Source organism: Rhinolophus hipposideros, assembly GCF_964194185.1.
Source record: "Rhinolophus hipposideros genome assembly, chromosome: 4".
NCBI lineage: Eukaryota > Metazoa > Chordata > Mammalia > Chiroptera > Rhinolophidae > Rhinolophus > Rhinolophus hipposideros.
The window spans coordinates 61,917,856-61,931,425 of record NC_138050.1 but is presented as its reverse complement, the minus strand read 5'-3'; the positions used below and the strand labels follow the sequence as shown (position 1 = coordinate 61,931,425).

Below are 13,570 nucleotides of genomic sequence, written 5' to 3'. Positions count from 1 at the left end.
CTTTCTCGCCAGAGAGCCAGCTGCCACCTCTGTTAAGGTAGTCTTTTTCTAGGTTGTGTTGTCCAGATATTTCTTGTAATTTGAATACATTTATCTACTCTTTCACACAACAGAGACATGCCAATAGCCGCACCAAACATTCTTCCCTAAACCAGCCAGACATTGGATTTGGAGAAAAGTAGATTTTTGAAATAAAAACAGTTGTAGCCATACTAAACCATTGTTATTTTCCTGTAGAGTACCAGAAATTTTCAGGAGAGAGGAGCATTTAGGTAGCTGATTTTGCTATTTTTAATATTCATCTGAAGCTCTTGGTGAGAAACCAACCAATTGTTGACTGTAAATCAAGTATTCATGACTTTTGTGAATACCTAGCAGCAGTACTGGATAATCTGGGTAATGATGCCTGAGGCTAGAAAGCCAGCTTTTGGTGTTCCTTGATAACTGGTAGAATAGATAGTATGAGAAGATCCCCACCATTACAATGCATGACTAGAAGAATGGCGGTAATGTGTGTTACCTACAGCCAGATTGCATTCGTGGTTGTAATAAATTAGGAACTGCATGATCACTTTTGTGTAGCCATTTTTGTACCAGAATAGATTCTTAATTAGGATTTGTTGATATCTTTCATGACAGTCTTAAAAATAAGTTTTAACTCTTTCATTTTAGAAAATATATTAATGTTCACAATTTTTGACTTTTAAGTTAAAATAAAAATTCACATGCTGTATTTCTGTGGTAAGAAATACAAACTTTTAAAAAGTCCTTACTTTTAATTCAGACTGGTGGGATGAGTTAGACTTCATCTTTCTGCCCCAAATTCTCAAGGTAGAGAAACACTTAAAAAAACAAACAAAAGAAGAATAACAAAACAGAATTCTGATGGGAAATGGAGGGGGACTGTGGTCCTGGAAGCTATGAGGAATTTCTGAAAGATAGACAGCAGATGGGATCATTCAATAGAAAATCCCAGCCTAAAACACAGACAGGAGAAGATTGCTGTAAAATGTTGGAGCTGCTCCAGAAGAGCAGGAAGGGGGATCTGGGGCAACTGACAGGATGCCTGGTTAGGAAACCTCATTATTATCAGGGAGATTCTTACATGAAAAGTGTTTATCAGCAGGAGGAATTATAGGTAACCTGGTAGAGATGTATTTTGGAATTCTTTAGTAATTAAAAAGAATGAGGTAGATCTCTGCATATTGACAAAGAACATCTGTAAGACATTCAAGATTGAAAAAGAACTTGTAGAATGACACATACAGTATTGTAACATTATTAATGATTTAAAAATCCCACACTAAAATATTTTATATTGTTATAGTTACATACATTATATAAGAGCATAGACCAAGGGTTCTTAACAGGGCCTAATTGACATTTTGTATTGGATAATTCTTTGATGTGTATAGGTGGCTGTCCTGTGCATTGTAGGATATTTCAAACATCCCTGGCTTCTAACAAACAGACACCTTTAGTGTACCTCCAAGTCATAATTGTGACAACCAAAACTGTCTCCAGACATTGCCAGCTGTGTCCTGTGGGACAGAATTGCTCTGTTGAGATCCCCTGGCATAGACAAAAGTCCAAGCATGCATACGCACCTGAGAAATGATTCCTGGAGAAAGAAAGGCAGTGTAGTGGGGATGGAGGTATGGGTGGGTGGAATTGTTAGCTTTATTTTGAACAAGAACAATGTTAAGGTATTATGAGTGATTTAAAAGAAAAACAAATTAAACGATACCTTTGCTTCTTTATATCTCTTGTATTAAATTTAAAACTTTTTGATGGTTGAAAGAAGAAATAAAGATAGTTTACATACATAGAAGTAAACTTAAGTGTGTATGTATGTGTGCATTTACACTTTCAATTATTTCTCATACAAAAATATAAATGTGCATACAGATTGGTCTATTCAGACTAGCTTATGGCAGCTTGTAATACCTACAAATTGGAAACAGTGTCCGTTGTTAGGGGAATGGTTGAGTAAGCTATGGTTTACCCATATAATTAGAGATATTGCATAGCAGTTAAGCAAGTTGCAGAATGTGGTGTGATACAATTTATGCAAATTAAATCTTATGCACAAAACCATGCACTTTTATGTGTACATATGCATATGAAAATGTTTAGGTAAGTCTGGAATGACACATGTAAAATTGGTAATTGCTTTTAAGGTAGAAAGTGAGACTAGGAAACTTCAACAGGGTAATGGTTATCTTTATTGCTTAAATTTTTAAAAAAAACCAAAATGGAGTACTCATACATTACTTGGGCAAATAAAATAAAATTAAAAAAATATAAGAACATCACTTGCTTTTATGCGTAGTGTCATCATTTAGTGGCATACATTGATCTGGTGGATCTCCAGTAGTGCTTTGAGATCTCATGGTTTTTGATGGCTATTTGTATTTTATTAGAACTAACATTTAGCTATTCATACGGTTTGGAAACACTTTTTTTAAATATACTGATCACAATGGAGATTATCTCTTAATCCTATTCCTAGAATTTCATACTGCCATTGTTTCCAAAATCTGTATTTGGAAATATGATAGATCTCTGTATTTGTTAAATCTTCATTATTAGAATCCTAAATGCATGTGTAATAGCTTTTCTTTAGTAAGTAGAAAATGATCACATGCTAGAGCTGAGCCCTTATTAAAGGTACTTTTTGTTTCTTTTTGTTTTCCTTTTTTTCCTCCTTGTTGCAGTTTTTCTTAGATTGTGCTATTTATATGTGTTTTTACTTTATCACTGAGTTCTACAAATACATTCTTTGACAATTGCTTGTCAGTGGTAGGCTGGAAATTGTGATGAATCTATATAGTTTTTAAATGTTTTTTTATTGTCATGTATAAAATTTACCACTTTATTAATTTTTAATTGTACAATGCAGTGGCATTAGTACATTTACAGTGTTGTGCAACCATCGCCACCATGCATTTCCAGAACTTTTTCATTGAATCTCAATAGATTTTGTAGGATGTCTTTCTATTAATAGATTGTCTTTTAACTTCATGGCCATATGTTTGGCTGCCAATAAGTGGTCTTGTTTCCATTTTAGGGACTTCTCGTCAGCTTTGTGAACCTAGGCACACATACTCATATCTGTTAGGTATTTCTCTGAGGAACAGTGATCTCTGGAAAGTTTTATCAGTCTGTGATCAGAAAGTTTTATTGAATACCTTGGGTGTGTACTGAGCTTCCCAACAGTTATAGAGAAAATAAAGTCAAATATCCTTGCATTTCCTAGCCTTACAGTGAAGCCTTAGTTTTTCTTTCTTTTCTTGCGTCACATTTACCCTTTGACCTAGGGAAGTTTGGCTTCTATTTCTGTTATTCTACTAAATTGGTCTGTTCTGGAATAAACCCCGCTTCCACTACTGACCATCTTGATAATTGTGATGTGCTGGGGTTGACCCAGAAGGTCTTCTAGAGCTGTCCTAGAAGAACTGACACATTGACTTCAGTGCTTGGCATGAGATGTGACCTGCCTGCAGGGGTACTGCCTCACATTACTCATACTGTGAGTATGCCTGTTGGGTGGAAACGAAGTCACATGTATGCACACTAACTACAAGGGAGCCTGGGAAATGTTCTTTTATGCTCTCTTCCCTCAGTAGTTGAGGGAGGCAAGCTAGGAAGGAGTGTTGGAATGGTCATTTAGTGAGTCTATCTGCAGCATTTGCTGTGAGAAGTTACTAACCACTATCAATTCTTTTTAACATTCTAAGTTATGAGATTTGTCATTTTCTTCTCTCCCCTACCCATAAACCAAACACAAATGACCAAAATAACTAAAATAGTTACATGCCAGGGAAGTACACCGTGTCATAGACAGTGGCAAGGATTAAACTCCACCTGTGCCAGAAATAGACAGCAAGACTTCATCAATGAGAGCAAGACCGTTGACTGCCTTCAACACAGCAAATGGTAGGAGTGTCAACATGGTGTCATTGGTCACCTGCTCACAAATCCCATAGAGGGACGTGATTGGTCTATTCAGAGTAAACAAATATGGCGGATTGTGTTATAGCTAAGAACACAGGGCTGTCAAGAACTGCAAAACGTCTGAGATTTTATTCTACTTGCACCGTAACAGCCTATCACAGTTTTATGGATGCTAATAGAAGATAGAAGACTGTTGTCCTGGTTCCCCAAGCCTCAGTTCCCACAAGGTGTTATGAAGAGGGTCATATGCAGTGGTTTGCAGAAGAGCAGAGGAACCCTGAACTTAGGGTTCTTCTTGTATAATGAATCTTTTATAATGGGCTGTTAGCACCCCTGCCCTTTGCTCCAGAGTGAGACACTGTCCTTCTCTTTTAGGGTTGTTGGCTATACAAATACTTCTGCAAATATACAGTTGACCCCTGAACAATACAGGTTTGAACTGTGGGGGTCTACTTATACACAGGTTTTTTTCAATCAATACAGTCAGCCCTTCATATCTGTGGGTTTCACATCTGTGAATTCAACCAACTGCAGGTCAAAAACAGTATTTTTGCATTCCCAACCTTAGTTTCTCAACTGTGGATTTCCATGGTTGAATCTGTGGATATGAAGGGACGACTGTAGAGTCAAAAATTATATGTGTGTTTTCGACCGTGGCAGGGGGTGGGGGTCAGTGCCCCTAACCCCAGTGTTGTTCAGGGTCAACTATAGGTTAAAACAAAAAGTAGTCAGTGCCTTGCTCACATGACATGCAGAAATGCAAAAGACTCGTGGAAAGTTTTTGCCAACTAGGGCCAAGGATTCAGCACCTTTTGTAGGTGGCAGCAAACAAACCAGTGCCACTCCCTCAGGAAGCCAGCAGTTCTGTAATAGTCACACTGTAGTTATCTGTCTTACTTAATTGCCTATGTGCCTACAGAAACTACTCAGGCTCAAGGTATGGGTTAGACTTTGCCATTTGGGGCACTCAGCAAGGGTGTTTGGGGTGCTCAGGCTCCCAAAAGTGTGTAGCTACCAATTGTTTCCCTCTCTGACTCTCATAAACTCTAAGATTGACTTGGCCATGTCCTAAGGAAATCACTACAGTAAGCCCCTCTTAATGTGGTCGATAGGTTCTGTTACCTTAAGCAAAATGATGTATAATGAAAACATAGGCTAATTTTACCATAGGCTAATTGATATAAACAAGAGTTAAGTTCCTGTCGCATCTCATCAGTGTTATAGCAAAATATTGAATGAAATGACGTTATTGGAGGACCTGTTGTAATTCCATTTCACTAATTCGGTTCTTCTCATTAATAAGAACTGAGTTGGGGTTTGTGGTAGTGATTATATTAGAGGTGTTATTACAAGTGATAGATATCAGTATTACAAAATACAGTGGTATAAATAGGATGACTTTCAAATGTTCTCTCACATAACATCTGCCCATGTTAGGTAGGGAGGCCAATCAATTTCCAAGGGGCTCTGGTTCTTGCTGTTTTGTTGCTCTGCCATCCCCTAGGGCATGATGGGCAAACTTTTTCTGTAAAGACCCAGATAATAAATATTTTAGGTTTTGTGTACCATGCAGTCTCTTTCCCAACTCTGCCATTGTAGCACAAAAGAAGCCTTAGGCAATAAGAAAATGAATAGGTATGGCTTTATTCCAATAAAACTTTATTTATAAAAAGTCACTGAGCTGGATTTAGCCCTCACTCTGGTTTGCAGTCCTCACTCTGGTTTGCAGTCCTAAAGAGAGTTGCTTTAGTCTGCATTTGGTTGCAGCAACATCTGTGTTCCAGATCCAGGGAGAGAATATAGCTGACATTCAGAGAAATACCATGTTTCCCGAAAATAAGACCTAGCTGGACAATCAGCTCTAATGCGTCTTTTGGAGCAAAAATTAATATAAGACCCTGTATTTTATATTATATTTATTATATTATATTATATTTATTATATTATATCTGGTCTTAAATAAGATTCGGTATTATTTATATTATATTATATTATATTATACCCAGTATTATATTATATTATACCCAGTATTATATTATATTATATTATATTATATTATATTATATTATATTATATTATACCCGGTCTTATATTGTATTAAAATAAGACCAGGTCTTATATTAATTTTTGCTCCAAAAGACACATTGGAGCTAATTGTCTGGACAGGTCTTATTTTCAGGGAAACACGGTATGCTTGTGTTTATGTTGTAGAAGATTTGGAAGTTGTACGTTTCACTTTTTATTCCAATGACTCAAACTTACTCATTGTTATAAAAGAGTCTGATAAATCTGGTCTCTGGCTGGGCAGTCATCTGCCATGGGAGCAGGGGAACAAAGGTTTTTGGGCATAATTCGCATAGTGGTCTGCCACAGTGTTAAGATGCTGAAGGATTAAACAGAGTGACATAAACCCATGGTAGTTTAACCTTTTAACCTATACTCTAGGTCCAGTCAGTTCCTCTATTCAAGAATTGGTACTCCAGAGATGGATTTTAAAAGTATATACAACTTCCCATATCTCAGTGAAAATCAAATTCTTAAGTAAATGGGTTTTCATTGGTGAAATTAGTGGCTTAATATTTAGCAGTACAAATATTAGATATGGTTGCTTATTAATGAAATTAGTGCTATTCAAGGTATTTGGACAAAGAATTGCTTTTATTACAAGTTTTTAGCAAGATATGGAGTAAGAGAGTAGCTAACCCTCACCAATTTTAAACTTTTTTGGTATTCACCATCATCTCCAAAAACTTCATTCATTCTTTCTGTAAAAATTTTGTTTTTCAGTGTGGTAAGAACACTCAACATGAGATTTATCCTTTTAACAAATTTTACGTGTATTATACATTATTGTTGACTATGGGTACAATGTTGCACAGCAGAGGTCTATGCGCTTATTCATCATCTTCTTATATAACTGAAACTTTATGCCTGTTGATTAATAACTCTCCCCCCCAACCCTTAGTAATCACAATTCTAGTCTTGATATTATGAATTTGACTGTTTTAGGTGATAAAAGTGAACCGACATGTTGGCATGCTTAACCATGGGACTGGGAGGACTGTGGGTGGAGCTGGGCCCCCTGTTGACTCTCTAGCCCTGAACTTTGTGGTAACTTCAGGGGGAGGGATGCTAATAAAAAGAATAGCCATCTCGGAAGCTGGCCATTATTTTCCTTATTCACGTGGGAGCCAGTTGGATCCCCGGTTTGGAGGAATGTGTTTCCCCCCACTGCGGTGGTGGTTTTTGTTTCTTTTCCCCAAATAAACTGTTTCTTGTGGATTTATCTGGAGAGTTATTTTTTGCCAGTCGACATAGGTACCTCAGATAAGTGGAATTATGCAGCATTTGTCTTTGCTGGTTTATTTCACTTCGTGTAATGTCCTCCAGGTCCATCATGTTGTAACATACTGCAGCATTTCTTTCTTTCTTTCTAAAGGCTGAATAGTATTCCATTGTATGTATATACCACACTTTATCTATTTATCTGTTCTTGGCCATGTAGGTTGTTTCCACATCTAAGCTGGTGTGAATAGTGCTGCAGTGAACCTGGAGGTGCTAACATCTCTTTGAGATCCTGATTTCATTTCTTTTGGATAAATAGAAGTGGAATTGCTGGATCATGTGGTAGTTCTATTTTTAATTTTTTTTTTTTAAACACCATCTAGAAATGTTACTCCCATTACCTCTTTTTTTTTTTTTTTTAAAGATTTTATTGGGGAGGGGGAACAGGACTTTATTGGGGAACAGTGTGTACTTCCAGGACTTTTTTCCAAGTCAAGTTATTGTCCTTTCAGTCTTAGTTGTGGAGGGCACAGCTCAGCTCCAGGTCCAGTTGCAGTTGCTAGTTGCAGGGGGCGCAGCCCACCATCCCTTGCGGGAGTCGAGGAATCGAACTGGCAACCTTGTGGTTGAGAGGGCGCTCCAACCAACTGAGCCATCTGGGAGCTCAGTGGGAGCTCAGCTCAAGGTGCCGTGTTCAATCTTAGTTGCAGGCGGCACTGCCCACCATCCCTTGCAGGACTTGAGGAATTGAACTGGCAACCTTGTGGTTGAGAGCCCACTGGCCCATGTGGGAATCGAACCGGCAGCCTTCGGAGTTAGGAGCATGGAGCTCTAACTGCCTGAGCCACCGGGCCGGCCCATTTTTAATTTTTTGAGGAACCTCCGTACCGTTTTCCACAGAGGCTGCCCCATGTTGTTGCCCTAAGTTCCTTCACAACAAAGACAACCATTTATGAACATCAACACTACCTGGCAGTGTTACTAGACTTCTCCTGTAAGTTTGCTTTTCCATGTTCCCAGTGACCGTTTCTAGCCTTTCTAGGCCTCCACTGCCAATGATTTCCTTCTGTCAGAATGTGATCTTGTCTCTTGCTTCACAGATCAAACAGAAATTAAAGGACAGAGCCTTTAATTTCTGCTACCAAATCTATAAACCTGCCTTTATTTATACCCATTCTCGGTATCCTTCTGCAGTCATGGCTCAAGAATTTTTATAGAGATTACAGGCAACAGTGATTGGAGAGTTGGGCTTTGGAGGCTTGTCTTGGAGTGTATAGCAAACACACTGTTTTGTCGGTTTTCTGTCTTTACCTTTTGTTTTTCCTGCTTGCTTCTCTCTCTCTCTCTCTCTCTCTCTCTCTCTCTCTCTCTCTCTCTCTCTCTCTCTCTCTCTCTCTCTCTCTCTCTCTCTCTCTCGGTCCCTCCCTCCCTCCCCTCCCCTGCCCTCCCCTCCCTCTCCTTTTAAAATCCCAGCTTGCTTGTATTAATGCGTTTGTGTAGGAGAAGATGAATTCTGTTCCTCCCCCATCTCCTGCCTCCCCATACCTCTTAGCTCTGCCACCCAGTCCGAAACCTTATACTGTGAATTATTTAATCTCTCAGGTGTTTTTAGCTTTTTACATTCTATAGATTACTTCCCAAAGGCATTTTTTCAAGAGTTTCCTAGGCTAAAAAAGCTCTTAAATTCTTTCTCAGCTATCACTGCCTCTCCCAACCTTTATAAGCAACCATATCAACACCCCCTACTCCTCCCCCCACTGCCACTGATTGCTATTTCTTCCCCTGCCATTGTGTTTCGGCATGGTGGCATTGTTTTTGCTTTCATATTTGATATCTCCTCCTCCTCCATTCCTGCCATCTTTCTCTTGATGCTTGTACCAGGGGTCAGTAGAATGAAATTATGGTTCTAGTAATCCTGCTTTTCATTCTTTTGTTGTTTAGGACATCCTCATGCATTGCTGCCAAACAAAGACTGGACAAAACTTTGTTTCAGTTCCAGGATTGAGTCAGGGTCAGTTCCATTTTGTGATATAAAATCCAGGTTATAGGGCGGCCGGATGGCGCAGTTGGTTAGAGAGCAAGCTCTGAACAACTGGTTTGCCAGTTCGATTCCCACATGGGCCAGTGAGTTGCACCCTCCACAACTAGATTGAAGACAATGAGCTTCCGGAGGGATGGCCAGATGGCCAGTTGGTTAGAGTGTGAGCTCTCAACAAGGTTGCCAGTTCAATTCCTGCATGGGATGGTGGGCTGCGCTCCTTGCAACTAAGATTGAAAACGGACTTGGAGCTGAGCTGCGCCCTCCACAACTAGATTGAAGGACAACTAGTTGGAGCTGATGGACCCTGGAGAAACACTGTTCCCCACTATTCCCCAATAAAAAGTAAAAACAAAACAAAACACAAAAATTGTGTTCCCAGATCCTCAACTGTACCATTAAAAACAACAACAAAAAAACTCCCAAAACCAGATTGTAGAAAATGAATTGGGAGTTTTGAAACAAAAACCTGTTTTTTCCCCCTGTAATTTTTAGTTTTTGGTCTTACTGCTTTGAAAATTATGTAAATTGTAATAGAAGAAAAATAGTAAAGTCATTAATTCTGTCATCTAAAAATTGTGAATAAATGTGTCGTGCTACACATGCAATTTTACAAAATGAAATAAAAGCGAATGTAATATTTACTGACTATAAAAAATCATTTTCTAGGAATCAAATTGTCTTTCTAGAATGCGTGTGCCAGAATGCTAGCCTGTTGACGTTTGTATTAGTCTCTTTGGACTTTAGACATTTTGTATAAAATAGAGAGATGGGTTTTCTTTTTTCCTCTTAGAAATAGAATTTTATATGGTTGTTTGAAACGGATTTTTTTCTCTCCAATTCTTCAAATTAAGATTGATATGGTTGGCATTCCTTTCTTTAACTTTTCAGTCTTTAAGGGTGATTTTTGTTTGTTGGTAATGTTAGAGAATTCGGTTAGATTCGGTGGGTACTGAAGTCTGGCCAGACTTTGTGAGGCATTGCTGTGTTCAGGCAAGGAGCACATCTAATTATGTCATCCTTAGTGTTCTACCTAGTGCTTCCATTGAAGGATTATCACAAGGAAAACCCAAGTATTCATGGTCATGGTAAATAATGTCCATGTGAGTGCAGGTCTTGTTGAAATGTTAGGTTTCCAAAAAATGTTCCAGCATGAAAAAGTATCTTCAAAGCTGCTTTTCTTCCTTGTCTTTTACAATTTGTCCTAGTTTAGAAGGTATTTAAAAGCTTTCACTCAGATCTAGGCTAGTCTACTGTTTAACACTAAGATGCAATATATTTCATAAGGATAGGGACTAAGCAGAATATTTCTAAGGGCATCTGATGGACTAATAGGAATTTTGCACAAATTCATAGTTTTGAATTCTGGCACAATTTTTAACCTATCTATAGCCAAGTGTGTGCATTCATTTTAAAGACATCAATAAGGAAGATAATTTTTTTTCAGTCATGTAGGTTGAAAATTACACCATTCGTTCTGATCATTATTTGTAAAATGATAGGCTGATACAAGTAATTTTCTTCTCTATAAAGAATACAAAAATTCAAAATATAAAACTAAATGATTGAGGAGGAAACTGATAATTTTTAGAAACCTCTATTAGGAACTTTTCTAGTGGAAAAGTTTATGAAGATTTGACTGCTCTACTGAGAATCTTAGTACTTAAAATCTTTTTTCTTTTTGAAACTGTAGTTAGCAATATGCTAGTCAGTTGATGAGTTTACCTCAATTTAAACTTTCCATGATGTGTATATACTATTGAATTGTATAGAAAGGAATTTATACTTTTCAAGATGTTGCAAGGTTCGAAACGTAAATATATCTAGTCAGCTTAGTCAAGTAAGACATTCTTCAGAAATGCATCTGTACTGCTTGAATAGCTTGTTCTATATTATTAAATCAAAGAAAGCACCTCACACATTTACTACAAAAATAACAACAAAATTGAAATTGAGTTTCAAAAGTTTTTAAACTATCCTTTTTTAGTTGACTCATACATATCTCCTTGGGAATGGAGGAAACAGAGGATTCTAGTTTTTTCTTTCAAATGGCTTTGGCCAGCATTTTTGCTAATACTGACCCTGCGCTAGCTTTCCTATCCTAAAGTAAGGTTTGTTTCTGAGAAATAGAATAAAAGAAACCAACTGATTCTTTAGAAACACCAGGTATTTTACTTTGTGAAGTCCATAAGCAGTCTTGACGTGCTGTATATGTATAATTTATTTGAATGTTTATTCAACTAATATTAATCATCTGCTAAAATATGTTAGGCTTTCAGCGAAATTCTCAGTATGATTACGAAGAGCTTGTGATAATATAGGAAAAATATTATGTTAGTTAAAAAACAAAAGGATGCAAAATTGTGTATGCAGTATAGTTACAAAAGTATATTTAGAGAAAAGATTGAAAGTCAATAAATAAAAATACTATTAAGATTCCCCTCCTTTTTACTTTTTGATGCCTGTTTATTATAGAAATTTTTGATGTATAAATATATACCTATGTATGCATGTGTATATCTTTTAGTTTCTTCCCCCCATACAACTTTTAGTTCCCATATGTATTGCTAAGATTGGAGAAGATTTTATTTGGTGTAGTTAGACTTTTATCGCAAAGACACTGGCTTAACAATGAAAGTTGTTAAGTAAATTGGTATCCAAGTATATGTATGTGTTAACATGCTTTTAGACCATAACACTGTTCTGGGGAGATTGAAAAAAAAGGAATTTAAGATACAACCTCTGCCTCGTAGGACACCATGATATGGTGGAGGAGAATGTATAAATTGTAACCGACAATTTGTAAAGCAGTCTAAATTACATTGCTGGGCAGGATGTGATTAAATTCCAAATTTTGCAGTAAGTACGGTTGGATTTCAGATTAAAGGAGATGAAGCTGAAGTACTTGGGAATGACCTAGTAACAGAAGTGAAACTTTAAGTACATCTTTAATAATGGGTAATATTTGGAGGGAAATAAAATACATACAGAATAAGTGTGGATTTAACTTTAAATACTTTAATGTTAATGTATTCTTTTTAAAGGATTGTTCAGTAGTTAGTTTCTTTCTTACAGGAACCCCCCCAAAAAAAAAACAAAAAACAAAACCCACAACCACAATTATGGCAACAAAACTGCTAATAATAGGATGTGAACTAGGCAGAGGGTAATAGAGGAGGTGGCATTCTGGTCTGAGGGAAGAAGAGCAACTTGAGGTTGGGAATAGCAAGGTCTGTCAACCATGAGGAGAGCCTTGCTTTGAACATGGGAATGTTTAGGATCCCACTGTGAGCATGGCTGTCTTTTCTTGAAGTGGGTTTTTTAAAAGAAATTACAGAGTGTATGTATTTGAGTATTTTATTATATATTAAGATATTGATCGTCAAATCCCTCTGGCAGGTATCTTTTACCTTTTAATACACAATAAAATTTTTACTTAATTGAAAATATATATTGAATTGATAAAGAGAACTTGGCTTTCTAAAAGATGACTCTCGGTTTACTTTTTTGTAGATCTCTTTTAAAACCAAGTATTTCTTAAAATGTTACTTCACAGCATAAAAGATCACTTAGCAATAACACAAAAGCTTTTGCCACCTTTGACTTTTGGTGGGGAAGTGGGGTGGGTCAAAAATGTCCAGGTATATGTATGTGCTCCAGTTTTTATATTTGTCTTGTAAAATAAATTTATACTGATTGGGGAGTTCCTTAAATGGGAAAATTGTTAAGCTTAGTCATTTCAAAAATACGAGGTGTGATCCAAAAATACAGTGAATGTTTAAATAAAAAAAATATACTACAGTAAAAGACACATTGCCATTAATCCCCCTCAAAATACTCCTCTTTGCTTCGAGCACACTTATCCCATCATTCTTGCCACTTTCTGAAGCAGTTCTGGAAGTCTTCTTTCGTGTTTGGCTTTAGTTGCACTGTCGTCACTGCCTCGATGTCCTGAATCAATTCAAAACATTTATCTTTCATGCTCATTTTGACTTTGAGTAAGAGCCAGAAGTCACACGGTGCCAGATCTAGTGAATAAGGTGGATGAGGACACACCATAATATTTTTATTAATATTGATAGAAATTTCCGTACCAGAAGCGATGAATATGTTACATGGAGCCTTTCTATTGTGATCACAAAATATGGTGAATCCTGCTGCTGAGTGCCATCCAACAGAAAGGCAGGAAGGGATCTTCAATATGGGAAGCGATGGTATTGTACCTTAGTAACAGTGTGTGACAAGTTTCAACTTGTTCGGAGCAGTCAGTTGGGTGTGAGCTACGGTTGA

At 37.2% G+C, this 13,570-nt stretch overlaps 1 protein-coding gene across 2 annotated transcripts in view; it reads left to right on the top strand.

Moving 5' to 3' along the window:
• PCCA (propionyl-CoA carboxylase subunit alpha) overlaps nt 1-13,570 on the top strand; it is a 359,957-nt gene that overhangs the window by 51,478 nt on the left and 294,909 nt on the right. The window lies entirely within an intron of this gene.